The sequence below is a fragment of the Sciurus vulgaris genome (assembly GCF_902686455.1).
Source record: "Sciurus vulgaris genome assembly, chromosome: 17".
Lineage (NCBI taxonomy): Eukaryota > Metazoa > Chordata > Mammalia > Rodentia > Sciuridae > Sciurus > Sciurus vulgaris.
Window position 1 is genome coordinate 42,916,902 of NC_136478.1, and position 15,264 is coordinate 42,932,165.

General features: G+C 44.8%; 1 protein-coding gene across 3 annotated transcripts in view; it reads left to right on the forward strand.

Moving 5' to 3' along the window:
• The first annotated feature begins 6,980 nt into the window (after positions 1-6,980).
• The window catches only part of GARRE1 (granule associated Rac and RHOG effector 1), an 84,567-nt gene continuing 76,283 nt past the window's right edge, over positions 6,981-15,264 (forward strand). For 2 of the 3 annotated variants that reach the window (XM_079118547.1, XM_079118553.1), the window contains exon 1: positions 6,981-7,044. The gene's annotated coding sequence lies outside the window, so the exon portion shown is untranslated. Of the gene's footprint in view, positions 7,045-13,214; positions 13,238-15,264 lie in introns of those variants that run through there. The other variant, XM_079118552.1, reaches the window with a different exon arrangement.

The following is a 15,264-nucleotide window of genomic DNA, read 5'->3' on the forward strand; positions in this document are numbered from 1 at the left end:
AAACGTTGTTTGGTTCTGCTCAGCTCTGCCCCTGTGGGGGAGGTGTGAGTACTTTGCAGTTGCATAGGTTCCAGTTAAGGTTAGACCCAGCCTTGCCCAGTGTGTGAGGTAACCAGGGGTCAGGCCCACAGTTGATCTGATTTCCCCGTGTGGAGTGAGTGGGGAGGAGAGATGCCTGTCCCTGCTCATGATTTGCACTCTGATCTGGGACCTGGCTGGGACATTTGGTTCCCGCCTTCCACACAGGAGGCAGGCAGCTATCTGCTGAAGGGGTCTGTGGTGCATGGTCCTGCCATCCACCACCTACATCAAATATGAGCTGGGTGTCCTAAGTCTCCTTGGGATGAATTCAGGGCTTTGTGACTGGTCCCCCCAGATTGCAGCTAGTCACATTCCACCAGAAAGCCAATCAGTGGAAGCTTTCCTATCCCTGCAGGCTAGCAAATGAAGATTCAATTGAGATATACAGACTGTACCACATGTAAAGATCTGTGGGACTGGGGTGCAGCTCAGAGATAGAGGACTTGCCTAGTATGTGCAAGTCCTGGGTTCAAACCCTAGCACTGCAAGACAAGACAAAACAAAAACAAAAAAAAAATAAATAAATAAAAACAAACCTCTGATTGGTGGGTATAGCAACCACCTTAGAGCTGTTTTATTGCGAGAGGATGGTTTGCAAGTAATGAGGATAGTAGCAAGGAATGAAGACTCAACCCTGAGGTCCTCCTTTTCACTGGGCCCAGAGGGAACTGATAAGCTGCAGGGTGGCAGTCTGCAAGTTACTCCCAGGCATTAGGACTGTTGCCAAGGGCAGCCATTCTGATGGCCACAGTACTCTTTTTGTTAGGGCTAATAAATCCCCTCTTGTTTCAGTGACAAGCAGTTGGGGTTATTACATTTTGATAACCAAAAAGAAAGTCCACCCACATCCAGGGAAGGGGATAGAGTTCTTATTTCTTCAACCAGATGTACCCAAGTTCTCTGTTGCCCCTCAGCCTTGTCCCCTTTTGTATTTATGACTCTAAGGGGATGCTTCTATGTTTAATTGTTCCGAAGTCTAAAGTCTTCAACCCTCAACTCTTTAAAAGGCCACAGACTCTGCAAACTATCCTCTAGCAAATCTAGAGAGACACATCTGGCAGAGCTAAAGGCACAGGGCAGGCCTTCTGAGCTGGGGTGGTACCTGTGACCAGGTCCAAGCACCACAGGGTCTTGGCTGTATTGGCTGTGGAATGGACAGACTGGTGCTCTCCTTGTTTTTCAGGATAGCCTGAACTCAAGGCCACAGGGCCTGTGGCTCCACCAACACCAGAACTCTGCCTGGTTTCTCTCCCCAATACTCCTTTCTTTTCCTGTTTTTGTGTGTGTTTTTTTTTTTTTTTTTTTCTTTAAACTAGAGATTGAACTCAGGGGTTCTCTACTCTTAGGGTACAGATAGATGAGGATGATAGGAACATGAGGTTCAAAGAATAATTCTATAAGACGGTCCCACTGTGCTGACCCCCACATGCTTTCTTTTCCAAGGAGCAATTTACCTGCAGTCCTGCCTGGCCTTAGTGGACAGGATATGTCACATTCTTCAGCAAACTACCTGTTCACTGCAGGAGAAAGGCAGGCCTAAAATAATGTTGATAAGAGGAACCCAAGTGGGATTGGGTTGTGTAGCTCAGTGGTAGAGTGCTTGGCTTGCATGTGTGAGGTACTGTGTTCAATTCTCAGTGCCACATATAGACAAATAAAAAATACAGGTCTGTCGACAACTAAAACAAACAAAAAAAAATTTTTTTTTTTTTTAAAGAGGAACCCAAGTTACCCTGAAGGAGGAGACTTTTGTGACCAGAGCCTGAAACTCTGGGAGATGAGTATAGTTTTTCCTAACCATAAAATCTGTAAAAATGTATGGTTAAGAATCCATCTGGAGGGCTGGGATTGTGGCTCAGTGGTAGGACACTTGCCTAGCATATCTGAGGCACTGGGTTTGATTCTCAACACCACATAAAAAAATAAAAAAGATATTGTGTTCAACTACAACTTAAAATATATTAAAAAAAAACAAAACAAAACAAAACAAAGAATCCAATTAGAACCGGTTGGCATGGGCCAAGGTGACCTTTGCCAGGACAGTGAGGACTTGAAAGTCCGATGTCATCCTACTGTTAGTCAAAAGTCAAGAGGTAACTCTGAAAACTTCTCTGGGGTGTTTCCAATAAAACTAGAGTGTAGGAGAGACACATTGTCCTTCTCCTCTCTGAGAGGACCCACTCTCTCCCTTGAGAGTGTCCCCCTTCCCTTTTCCCTATCCTTTCAATAAACTCATTCCTGTTACTCTAAATGACATGTCTGAAATCTTTCTGACTTGATCACAAGAATAGGATTTTGAAGGGAGTCTTCACGTTGCCTCAGTTTCTCAGAAGGCCCTAGTTCTGAAACACTACTGCTGTACTACATCTCCAGTTCTTCTTATTTATTATTTTGAGGCAGGGTCTCACTAAATTTCTGAGGCTGGCCTCAAACTTGCAATCCTCCTGCCTCAACCTCCAGAGTCCCTGGTATTACAGGTGTGTACCATTGATCCCGGCTCCTTTTCCTGTTTATAAACCTTGACCCCCTGACAATCTCTGAGACCTGGAAAATCTCCCTGCCCACTGTGTAGACCTTTACAGTTGATAATTGTGGCAGGCATAACCTCCCAGTGGTCCCTGGTTCCTCCAGCAGCTCCCCCTCTCCCCACATACATCTGCTTCACCCAGTCTTGGGGAACCCCACAGCAGCTTCTTCTGCTTGTATCTTAGTTCCCTCACCCACACTCCAGTCCTTTGTTACTCAGAACTTTGGAGACAAAGAGAAGTCAAGGAAGTGGTACTAGGTCTCCTGTTCTGGCTTCAGGGGAAGGAACTTGGATTCCTGGGGTCCAGCATACCCATCAGGGATCTCCTAGGCTCCTGGGTAGCCCCAACCCCTCAGGACAATGAAAGGCAATCTGGGATCTTAGAGGTGGGGGTGAAACAAAAGCAGATGACTGCCTGGCTAGGACCTTTTGGCCATAGCACAGTGGTTTCCAGCCAATTGGGGTGGAGCAGAAAGAGAGCAAGATGCTCAGATAGTCACACACTGGGGAAAGGAGGCAAAGGGGGCAACTTGCTCAGGGATGCACTCTGAAGACTGGGGAGGAGTTTCTCCCTGGGCACATGACCCAGGCTGCCCTCCTCCCTGTTTCTGCCATGCCACACGACCCAAGCTACTGGTCTGGCTTGCCCCAGCCTTTCTCCATACCCAGCAGCCAGTTGCTCTGTGCCTGGAATGTCTAGCCAGCCCTCTCCAGACCTGCTCCCAAGTCCTTGGACTCTGGAATGCAGCTACCCTTCCTGTGGCTCACAGCCCATCTTGCAGTTTTCACATCCTACTCAAGGGAGCCCAATAAGATAAAGTAGAAAAGTTCCTCTCTCCAGATTCAACTCCATTGTTCCCCACCCCCACCAAGAACTTGGCTGTGAACACCCCTTCCATAAAGTCTCTTCTTTCAGATGTTCCCACTAAAACCAACATGTCAGAGCCCAGCAGAGAAGCCCTGGCTCTTACTGCCTTGAAAAGTACACAAGCCAACAGTAATAACTTTGGCTGCTTTAGAAAATCAGTTCTGTAATCCCTCAGGAGCCCCTGAAAGAGGGATGTTCTGATTCCGCAGACTTTCTGACACTAGGAATGTGAAGCCTTCATAAAAGCCAGCTGTAGAAAATCTGCTCTGTCTCAGCAAGAAGGGTCAACTCCTGCCAAGGTCAATGTGCATCTCTGTGCTACATTTCATGTGGCTCGTTCTGGTCCTTGAGTCACTGAGGAGCTCTTGAAATCTTCTGCTCACTTCTTACAGGTAAAAGTCTCAGAGGCTCTCAGCCCTTCCATGGGATTTGGCTCTGATTCTACTCTGACCAGGTAGAATGGGGGACAGGTAAGATTCAGAGAGAAACCCTGTTCCCTGACCTTGACCTTCTTTGCCTCCTAAATGGCAAATTGAGGCTGTTGATCTGGTGGTCTCTGAGGCTCCATTCTTGTGTGCATGTTGAGGCTTCAGATTACAGACCTCTTTGCAGAACCAGAGGATGGAAGCCTCTGTCTCTGAAAATGTGTGAGTTTCAGGAGGACCTAGCACATACTCTGCGGGCTCTACCATTTTTTCTCAGAACTTTAGTGTGAGGGAGCTTGGAATAAATAGGTGACATGTGTTAGATTCATGGGTGGGTTTTTTGTTTGTTTGTTTGTTTGTTTTTTGGTATTGGGGATTGAACCCAGGGGGGCTTAACCACTGAACCACATCTCTAGCCCTTATATTTTTAATTAGATACAGTTCTCACTGAGTTGCTTAGGGCCTTGCTAAGTTGCTGAGGCTGACTGGTTTTGAATTTGTAATCCTCCTCCTCCTCAGCCTCCCAAGCTGCTGGGATCACAGGCTGGGCCATTATGCCTAGAGGATGTTTTTTGTTTGTTTGTTTTTGTTTTTAATATTTCTAGTTGTAGATGGACACACTACCTTTATTTTATTTATTTGATTTTTATGTGGTGCTGAGGATTGAACCCAGTGCCTTACACATTTGAGGCAAGTGTTTCACCACTGAGCCCAGCCCTGTTTTGTTTTTTTTTGGTTTGCCTTTCCATACACATGTGTTGTTGTTATTGTTTGATACTGGGGATTGAACTCAGGGGCACTTGACCACATCCCCAGCCCTATTGTGTTTTATTTAGAGACAGGGTCTCACTGAGTTGCTTAGTGCCTCGCCATTGCTGAGGCTAGCTTTGAACTCACGATCTTGTCTCAGCCTCCCGAGCCACTGGGATTACCAGGCATGCTCCACGTGTTTGATGAATTCAAATAATTCTAACCTGTGGAGAAGAGTGATAATATCCACAGGTGGACTCACACAGCAGGCTCAATGTGTCTACAATATAAAACATACTCAGGTAAGCTTGAGAGACCTGAGACAGACTGGTGCTTGGCACACTACAAAGGTCACCAAAGGGGTTCCAAGGTTGGCAGTGTTCATGCTGAACTCAAAACTGCATTTGTGGCTTTTACTCTAGACTTTCCTGATCCTGGATGGAAGCCTGTAGGAGAGACCCAAATGGTACCGGTACAACAGTTTCCAGCACATTATTCTGGGACCATGAGCTTTAGGGCGAAGTGAGCAGCAGTGGTTGGGGAGATGGGTAGGAGCCTGCCATGTGGGAAAGTGGCTACTTTAAAGTTTCAGTAGGGGGCTGTGAGTGTAGCTCAGTGGTAGAGTGCATGCCTCCAACTTTGGAGTCACGGGATTACAGGCATGCACTACCGTGCCTGGCTAAAAAAAAAAAAAAAATATATATATATATATATTTTTTTTTTTTTTTTTTAAGAGACAAGAGTTGCGCCTTGTTGCCAAGGCTGGTTCTGAACTCTATTGGGCTCAAGCGATCCTCCTGCCTTAGCCTCCCAAGTAGGTGAGACTATAGGTACATAAACACCACACCCAGCTTCAAACGTTTTCCTTATAGATGTCTATGAACAAAAAATTTAAGGCTCCTGAGTGTGAATCAGGATCATCTTCTGCTTGAATAATCAAAATAGCTTCCCAATGGATTTCTGCATCTACTTTTTTGGGGGGGAGGGGTAAAATATACATAAACATGAAATTTGCCATTTTAAGCACACAGTTCTGTGGCATTTAAGTACATTGACGATGTTGTGCAATCACCATCACCATTCATCCTCAGAACTTTTTCATTTTCTCCAACTGAAACTGTACCCAATGAACACTAACCCCCTGACCCCCGCCCCCAAGTCCCTGTTCACCACCATTCCACTTTCTGTCTCTATGCTTTGGGTTACTCTAGGTACTCATAGATAAGTGGACTCATAGAATACTTGTTTTTTTTCTGACTGGTTTATGTCACTTAGCATAACGATTTCAAGGTTCATCCATTTGTAGCATGTGGCAGAGTTTTCTTCCTTTCCAACGCTGAATGATATTCTGTTATACACACACTAGCACACACACATTTGACATTTTGTTTATCCACTCGTCCTTGGATGGACACCGGGTTACTTCTGTCTTTTGGCTATTATGAATAATGCTTGTAAGAACATGAATGTAGAAATCTGATCCACTTATTTTTTGTGGTGCTGGGATTTGACTCAGGCCCTCATGCTAGGCAAGGTGCACTGGACTGCACCCCCAGTTCCATATACCCACTCTTCTTGCCTCCCCTTCCCAGTCCTCCACACTACAGCCAGAGTAATCCCTTTAAACACACAAATGTAGTCAAATCATCCCTTGCTCAAAACTCATTGGGTATGTAATGTTCTCAGGTAAGGCCTAACTTCTCCTGGTCCTGCACCTGGAACACAAAGCAGTCTGAAAACACCTGCTGTTTCTTTTGCCGTAATGCCCTGTCCTCCTTCCCCATTTTTTTGTTTTTGTTTTTTCCTTCTCTCCTTTAGGATTTCAGCTTCTGCTCTTTTCCTGGGGGAATTCCCTGATCACCCTCCTTCACTAGGTCAGGGTACTCTTTCCCTCCTCTCTTCCACTTTCCCCTCCTACCACTTGTCACAATTGGCACTATAGTATCACAGGGATCTGCGACAGCTGCATTCTGTTTCTACCAATAGAGAATGAACCTAAGAGGGTAAGAGTATTATCCGATTTCTGCAGTGACTGTCAGCGCCTGGCTGACAGCTCAATACTTCAGTCATCAATTTCAATAATAAATCCATAAGGACGCAACCGTTCTCTCCTGCACCGAGGCCAAGGCGTAGTGGAGAATCAGAGCGATCCTACGGCTCTGGCTGCCAGTCCTCAAGCCTCTCCCTAGCAGTCCCACTGGGAGGTCCTCAATCCCCAGGGAAGACGCTCAGGGACACCCCCGCCCCGCTCGCGCGAGGGGAGGGTCGACTCCAGCCGCGGGATTGCAGCCTCCCCGGCGTCCGCCTGGGGCGGGGGCGGGGCCGGCCCGAACGTCACTTCCGGTGTACACAGCCGGTCCGGGCGGTGTGCTGGGGGTCGGAGCGCGTCGCAGGTGAGGAACGGGCGCGAGCGGGCGCGGGCGGGCGCAGGCAGGCGGGGTCGGATAGTGGGCGGTGGGTTGTGGGACCTGGCCGGGGCTGGTGGCGGGACAAGCTCGCGGGGCGCCGTTCCGCTCGGGACCGCAGGGCTCGGGCCCGTGGGCGCCCACCCCTTGCCCGCCCGCTGTGGAGGACGCCGGACTCTGCGGGCGCTGGCCGGGTGGACGGAAGCCCAGAGGGGCCTCCTGGCGCGTGCCTGGGACTGGGGTCGCAGCCGGGAGCTGGAGGACGCGGGACGGGAGGGGAGGAACGGCGCCGGCCAGGCGAGGGAGGGGGACGTTCCCTCGGGACGCCGGGGCCCGGGAGGTCAGGCTAGCGCTGGTAACCGCTCCCGGAAGCTCGCGGAGCAGTCCGCGAAGGGCCAGAGGCCTATGCACAGCAGGCGGCAGGGGTCCTCTCGTGCTGGTGGGGGACGCGGCCCTCACGCCGCCCCGCGGCTCCCTGGCAGGCGGTGCGCACCTTCCCAGTCGTGCCGGCCAGTGGAGGAACGTGATTTTCCGGCCCTGCTGAGCCTGTTGGCGCAATGGGCCAGGGGAGGGTCCGCGGGGACCCAGGAGGGCCGGGTTTGAGGATGAAGGACTCACGCCCGTGGGAAGCGCAGGGTCAGGGGTGTGTCTTCCTGCTCCGCTCTCGGTGCGAGGAAAGAAGCGTGCCTGGTTGGCATGATAAGTATTTGTATATACTCCTTACAAAATTTGTCGGAGAAACACTCTGCTTGGGGAGCCCCAAATTTGAAAGTAGCTTATTTCTGCACCTCATCCCCATTAGAAGAGGAATTTATTCTTCTCACCTTGTAAAACACTCAAGACAATACAAAAAGAGTAAGGGAGAAAATAACAGTCATCCATCAACCTACCATTCAGTGACAACCACAGCTAACATTTTGGTGATATCAGTAAATACAGATATATAATGGCACTTTTGTGAGCTTCATAGTATAACATTACATACCATAATTTAACCAGGCCCTACCGATGAACATTTATTTATTTTTGGCACGGGATTGAACCCAGGGAATCTCTACCGCTGTTTCATCCTCAGTCCCCAACCTCCCTCCACCCCCCCCCCTTTTTTTTTTGAGACGGGGGTCTCTCCATGTTGCTTAGGGCCTTGCCAAGTGTCTGAGGCTGGCCTTGAACTTGAATCCTCCTGGAATCCTTGCTGGAATTACAGGCCTGTATCGTCGCCAGGTCTGGCCTGATGACCATTTAGAATTATTTCCAGTTTGCCACAAAATGATTCTGCCAAAAGGATTTGTCTGATTATTGTCTTGAAATAAATTTGCAAACTGGGGATTAAAGGTAACATTCATTAAAAAATAAATACTGAATATTTTTGTTGATATATTTGGAAAATTTGTCCCTGTCTCAATGTCACAAAAAAATTCCATTCACCTTTGCTTCTCATCATTTTACTTTTGGTTATTTAATCTCCCTAGAACTTATTTTTAGTTTAAAATATAAAATATTTCCTGAATGGCTAGTCAGTTGTTCCAATTTTATTGAATAAGCCATAAGTCTTTTGTGTTCTTGTATTTTAGGTTTAAAGTTCTAGGTATGTATTTGTAAAGGTCTACTTACAGATTTTTGTGTATGATCAAATGTTTTCTTCTGTCTTGAAAAATGCCATAATTTTTTATTTTCACAGTATCTTTGTTTTAAAAAATAATTTTTCTTTACAATCCAAGGAGAGTATTTCATGTTTGAGATTTTTTTAAAATGCACATTTAAAGGCAAAAGTTCATTTTACTGCTGTTTCATTTACTTTTTTCCTGACAAGATAACAAACTCCATATGAAGAGTTCAGGTTTGTTGTGGCAACTTTTCAGTCTGGCATTTGAGATTCTAATCTTCCTCTATTTTTGCACATGAATACGTAGGTTAGATTGGAGACCAAGATAGAAAAGTTCTCAGATTCCCTTGGCAAGCCTAGATTTTTCAATCTAAAATTATCTCTGGATTTTTGGAAGACAGCATACTTCCTAAGCATCCTTAAAAAAATAAATAAGTTGCACATGATTCTGCAGAATTTTTTTCTAAATTTTTATTCTTTTGAAAATCTGAAGCCTAATACACCAGGAACTGTATGTCCAGTGGATCTTCTAAATCTCTAAGAAAATAATTGAATCTGAACTAGCAGGCTGGAACATCACATGAATTGAGCGTGCGCTCTCTCACTTTCTCTCTTGTGACTTTGTCTTTAGTGGAAAATGATGGCCTTCCTATGTAGACAAAGAATATTAGTTTAAGAAATTGCTTTGTTTTGGAATTACAGAAAAGCAGGTTCTCTTAGAACCTGAAGTGTTAGGAGTTGGGCTTCAAATGTGTCTTTGTCTCTGTTGAAACTGTCCTTTTGAGGGTCCCCTAATTGATAGATGCAGTGGCCATTGCTTACTCATTTCCTTTGACTGTAAATATTGGCATGATGAGCCATTCTTTCTGTCATGAACCAGCCTGGCTCTTGGTCAGCCTTTTTGGAGCTGTTGTGGTCATTTTCTTAAATTTGTGACTGTGCTTTTTCACTTGTCTTTACTGCTGTACTTCCTACATCTGCCTGGGGGCTTTTTATGAGGCTTGACTTCGTTCTTCTCCCCCACCTCCCCATATATGTGTGCTCCTTCTCACGCATCCTATATGTGACTTGCACATAAAGAACCATCTTGCTTCCTACCTCTGCTTCCACTTGCTGACCCCAACTCAGACTTTTCTCCTGGTTAGTTCTTCTTTTTCCTCTCTCTTTGACATGTTCCTAAAGCCATACTTTCTCCAGGTGTTGACCTTCATCATTTCTCAAGGTGGACTGTCCTTCATAACTCTATAAGGTTCTTACTAACTGATATATCATGTCTTATCTTCCTTATTGATTCAGGTTGTATTCTGTTTATACACCTTAATTCTGACTTTTTCTAAGGGACTTCAAATAGAATCTGGTCCCACCCGTTGAATTTAGTAATGGATTTTGTTAGCTCCCATTGATGAAGTACTTACAGTTTGCGCCAGTCACTTCACTGCGGTATCAGAATCCAGAACTGAAAGGCACAGCCCGGGCAAGAAAGTCAAATAAGCAGTTGCTAGAAAATTTCCTAAAAACATGGAAGGGGAGACACTGAAAAAGTTCTGTCAGGTTTCGGGAATCTTGACTGTCTTGTTCACTGCTTTTATCTCCAGGGTCTTGAACACAGTGTTCTGGAAATGATTAAGTATTTGCTGAATGAATGAATGATCATCTGAAAATAAAATCAAAACAATACAAATCACCCATCTATAGAAAAGGTATGAGGCCAAGAGACATTTTGCAAATGTAGCTTAGAGAATTTCAGGGAAAACTTTAAATTCAACCAAACTGACCCAGCTATAACCCCAGGAAGGCATGATTGGAATGTGTTTGTAGCCAGAAAGCTCAAACTTAATTTTGTATCCTCAGAAGAAAGATTTGTGTTTCTAGGAGAGGGTTCAGATGATGTCTGTGGAAGTTGGGATGGATAGTGTGTCTGTAATACTATCTGGGAGCCCTGACCAGAGAAGCTTAGTGCAGTCCTATGCAGAGCCTTTGCAGTACCCAATTCATAAGTGTGTCCCTGTTGATGCCTCTAGCAGAGAGGGTCTTCTCTTGCTTAGCTTCTGTCCTCTGATTAGAACTGGGTTTTATGTGGAAATTTCTTGCCAAAGAGAGAATGGGATTGGTTGAGAACTCTGTATCCGTATGCTTGGATCAGATCCTGATCTTGGGATGCCCACTAATCTCTTGGGTTTTCTAACCACTGAATGGGGATAATAGTAGCACCTTTCCCTTAGTTCCATGAGGGCTTTGAACAAACACACTGTCTGGCACCTGGTAAGTGTTCAACAAGTGTTAGCTCTTTTGGTATTTATAAACTTACTAACTGGCTTTCTGACTAATATGTCACTCATCTTTGAGCTCACATAACCTAAATCACTTCCCCTGAAACTGCTTGTTCTTAGGTGCATGGACAGAACTGATAACCATACAGTGGGAAGTAATGACAGGCTATTCCCAAACTGCTCACACCGGGAATCCAGCCTGCAATTTTCAGGGAATACTTTCTGGCGAAGGCTGTTCTTGAGCTGAGTACTATGGGAAAAAGTTAACCCTTCCTAGGTGTGGTGTCATATACCTGTAATCCCAGTTATTCAGGACAATCACAAGTTTGAGGCCAACCTTCACAACCTAGTGCAACCCTGCCTCAAAATAAAAAATAAAAAAGGGATAAGGATGTAGCTCCTTGGTTCAATTCCCAGTACCCTCCCACCTGCCCTTCCCCCAAAATAAGTGAGTCCTGCACCATAGAAGGGGAGGATGCTTTGGTAGGAACATGACATGTATAAAGAGGTAGAGGTGAGCAAGCATAAGGTATGTGATGAATAAAATATATCTGATTTACTGGGCACTAACAATACTTCAGATACTAAGCTAAGCCTTAGGCTCTGTGCTAACCAGATCTGGTTCTAAGTGCTTTGTGTGTATTACCTTGTTTAGTCTTCACAACAACCCTGTAATGCAGGTACTTACTGTTACAGAAATGACATGCTGAACATCATCTGATAGGTCTCTGTTGATTCAGCCTGCATGCTGCTCAGGGCTAACTTGATGTCTTTTGTACATTGAAAAGCTTTGTGATCTGGTTCCTAATGAAATCCAAAGCCCACAAAGATCCTAGGACTTCATGAAACCATCTTGGGTTAAGATGTAAAAATATGTATTTCTTAGAACTTTATTAAAGCAGCATATATGCAGATATGGAGTGAGCTCAAGAGAAATGTCATTTAGTGAAAAGAGCAAGGTGCAGAAAGATGTGCATATGTGCCCATTGTGTAAAGAAATAAAGAAATATATAGAAAACACATGAAATTGGTTTCTAAGTGCAGAAAAAATTTCTGGAATGATAGAAAAGAAGTGATTGCCTTTGGGCTGTTAGACTGGCTTTGCTTTTTCTTGAATACCATTGTATGGTATAAATTTTTTTCACTATATTGTTTTGATTTAAAAATTAATTTTAAGCTGGGCATGAGGCACTTGTCTGTAAGCCTAGCTGTTTGGGAGGCTGAGGCAGGAAGATAAGTTTAAGGCTAGCGTTGGCAAGCTAGTGAGACCCTGTCTTTAAAAAAAAAAAAAAGATAAAATGGGTTGGGGATGTAAGTCAGTGGTAAGCACCCCTGGATTTAATTCTCAGTACCAAAAACCAAACCCAAACAAAAGAATGAGCAAAAAAATTAATCAGTTAAAACATAAATGTATGTGATGTATAGTCACATAGGGAGGGGACAAAAAGCAAGTATAGCCAAACTGCTTGGCTTCAAGTTTACTTCTGCCACCTAATGAGTCACTAACCTCTGAGTCCCAAAACTTCACATTTGAAAATAAGGGAGGTAATATCGCCTATCTCCTGAGGTTAAAGTGAGGCTTTAATGAGTTCATATTTGTAAAGTCTAGAATGGTTCTGGTGGGAATATGTATTTTGTTGCTATGGCTGTGGACTGCACTACAGTAAATGTGAAGATGTGTTCAGCTCTCTCTCATTCTTACAGTTCATTTGGAAAGACATACAGAGTTACTGATAGGCAGTGGCAGCAGAGGCTGCAGGGGCTCAGGAAAAGCTCCAGGAACAGCACTTTAGTGGCCTAAGCATGATGCTTATCAGAATCATGGATCTTAAATATGGGTAACTTCTGGAAAAAGTGAAACAAGGGGGAAAGGACACAAAGTGTCTTGTTCTAAGGCCCAGATATTTTCAGTCAGAAACAATAAAGAGCATTGAGGGAGCCTGAAACTGGGATATGTAGTGTGATGACAGGTCAGTCATCATTGTATGTCAGTTTTTCCTGAGCATATATAAGGTATGATTTATTGATGGCATCGTAGACCATCATTGTGGAGGCTCCACCTTGATCTTTTATTGTGGGGGCGGGGGTGTTTGCCCTGGGATTGAACCCTTTACTTTGATTTTTTGGGGGATACTGGGGGTTGAGCCCAGGGGCACTCAACCACTGAGCCATATCCCCAACCCCTTTTTTGTATTTTATTTAGAGACAGGGTCTCATTGAGTTGCTAAGGGCCTTGCTAAATTTTTGTGACTGGCTTTGAACTCACAATCCTCCTGTCTCAGCCTCCAAGCTGCTGGGATTACAGGTGTGTGCCACTGTGCCCAGCCTTTACCTTGATTTTTGAAATGACTGTGAGGTGTTCTTGTGTAATTTATTTAATGAACCCCTTAATACAGGACATGTGGGTTATTCCTGGTTGATGCTTATAGACAGGATGACAGTGGATGTTCTTTTTTTTCTTTTTTCTTTTTCTTTTCTTTTATTTTTTGGGTACTGGAGATTGAATTTAGGGGCATTTGACCACTGATCCACATCTCAGCCCCATTTTGTATTTTATTTAGAGACAGGGTCTCACTGAGTTGCTTAGCACCTCATTTTTGCTGAAACTGACTTTGAAGTCATGATCATTCTGCCTCAACTTCCCAAGCCACTAGGATTACAGACATGTGCCACTGTGCCTGGTCCATGCACCCTGCTCACCTGGTGTTCTTGACACAGGCCTCTCCATTGGTTGTGAATCCACCTCACCGCCCCTCCCCCACCTGGGATTGAACCCAGGACCTGACACTCTACCATGAACTTAGATCTCCAGCCCTTACTATGAGTGTATTTCTAAGATTCATCCCTAGATACAGTATTGCTCTTTTTTTGTTTGTTTGTTTTTGTTTTAACCATTTTTGACTAGGTCAATGACAGTAAATGCATTTTCAAATTGGCAATTTGAAGATTCATTTTCAAATAAAGATGATTTAGTGAGAGGGTAATTATTACCAGAGAACAGGAATATCTGAGTCTTCCCCCACCCCATGCCCTGGTCCCAGAGGTGGTTATACACACATGAGGACAGAAGCAGAAGAAAGTTGGCTTGGCTCCCAGACTTGGGTGCCCCAGGCTCCAGTGACGTGTACGCAGGGAGAGGCCAAAGTGGGCCTTTTCAACTCACAAGGACCCATGCTGTCCCTGGGTCTCAGGATAGGAAAGAATACACTATATCCTTTTACTTAAATAACTTTGTTATGTACTTTGTATTTTGAGGTGACTGATCTCCCTCTTCAGCTATGTCACCATGTTCTTCTCTCTACCAAGGAGGAGGGACTGGTGGGCAGGGAAATGGGAGGAGCCATGACCTTTTTCTCTGGAGTACACTGGGCATTGTTACTTCTTAGTTTGTTGCCTGGACTATGGGAGTTGGGAGCTGCAAGAAAAAAGTTCTATTTCTGGAAGCTGTAACTATTATGGCAGGATGGGGGTGTTTTGACTAGTAGTAGACTAGAATGAAGAATTAAAGTGGAAGACAAAGTGCTACCCTCTGACTAATGCATACCTTCTTTCAGAGTGGTAGCTTCCACTTACTGAGTCTTAAGGTTTGCCAAGTGCTGTGCTTTATGGATTTAATCCTCACCCTAGTACTAAAGAAACTGAAGCACAAGAATCCAGGTGACTTAACTGGGTGTGGTGGCACATGTCTGTAATCTCAGCTACTCTGGAGACTGAGGCAGGAGGATTACAAGTTGGAGGTGGCAACTTAACATGGGCAACTTAGTGAGACCCTGTCTTAAAATAAATGAAAAGGGCTGGGGATGAAGTTCGGTGGTAGAGTACTTGCCTATTCTTGTGAGGCCCTGGGTTCTATCCCCAGTATTGAAAAAAAATTTTTTTCAAATGACTTGCTTAAGGTCATAAAGTTAGCAAGTGCCACTCATTTATTAGATATTTACTGAGAACAGGAATGCATATCTAGGCCAATCTGATTCCCTAACCTATACGGATAAGCCACTGTACTTCAGCAGTGCCTCATTTCTAGGAAGTTTCTTCTTTGTATTAGAGCATTTTCCTGAAAAGGTAGGGGCCTGAACATTTTTTTTTTCTTCATTAGATTATAAGCTGTACCATTGAATCCCTGATGCCTGGAGCAGTGCTGTGCACATAGTAGGACCTCAGTAAATGTTTGAGGATGTGAAGGCTCATGTCTGGATAACTGGCAGAACTGGAAGATATACTGGAGGTTAACCACCAGAAGCCTGCTCTCCGAGGTTGCCCTCCTTATCTAGTGGGTGGATAGTGAAGAGGCTTCTAACATTTCCATTTTTCTAAAGGTTTGGCCTGCTCAAA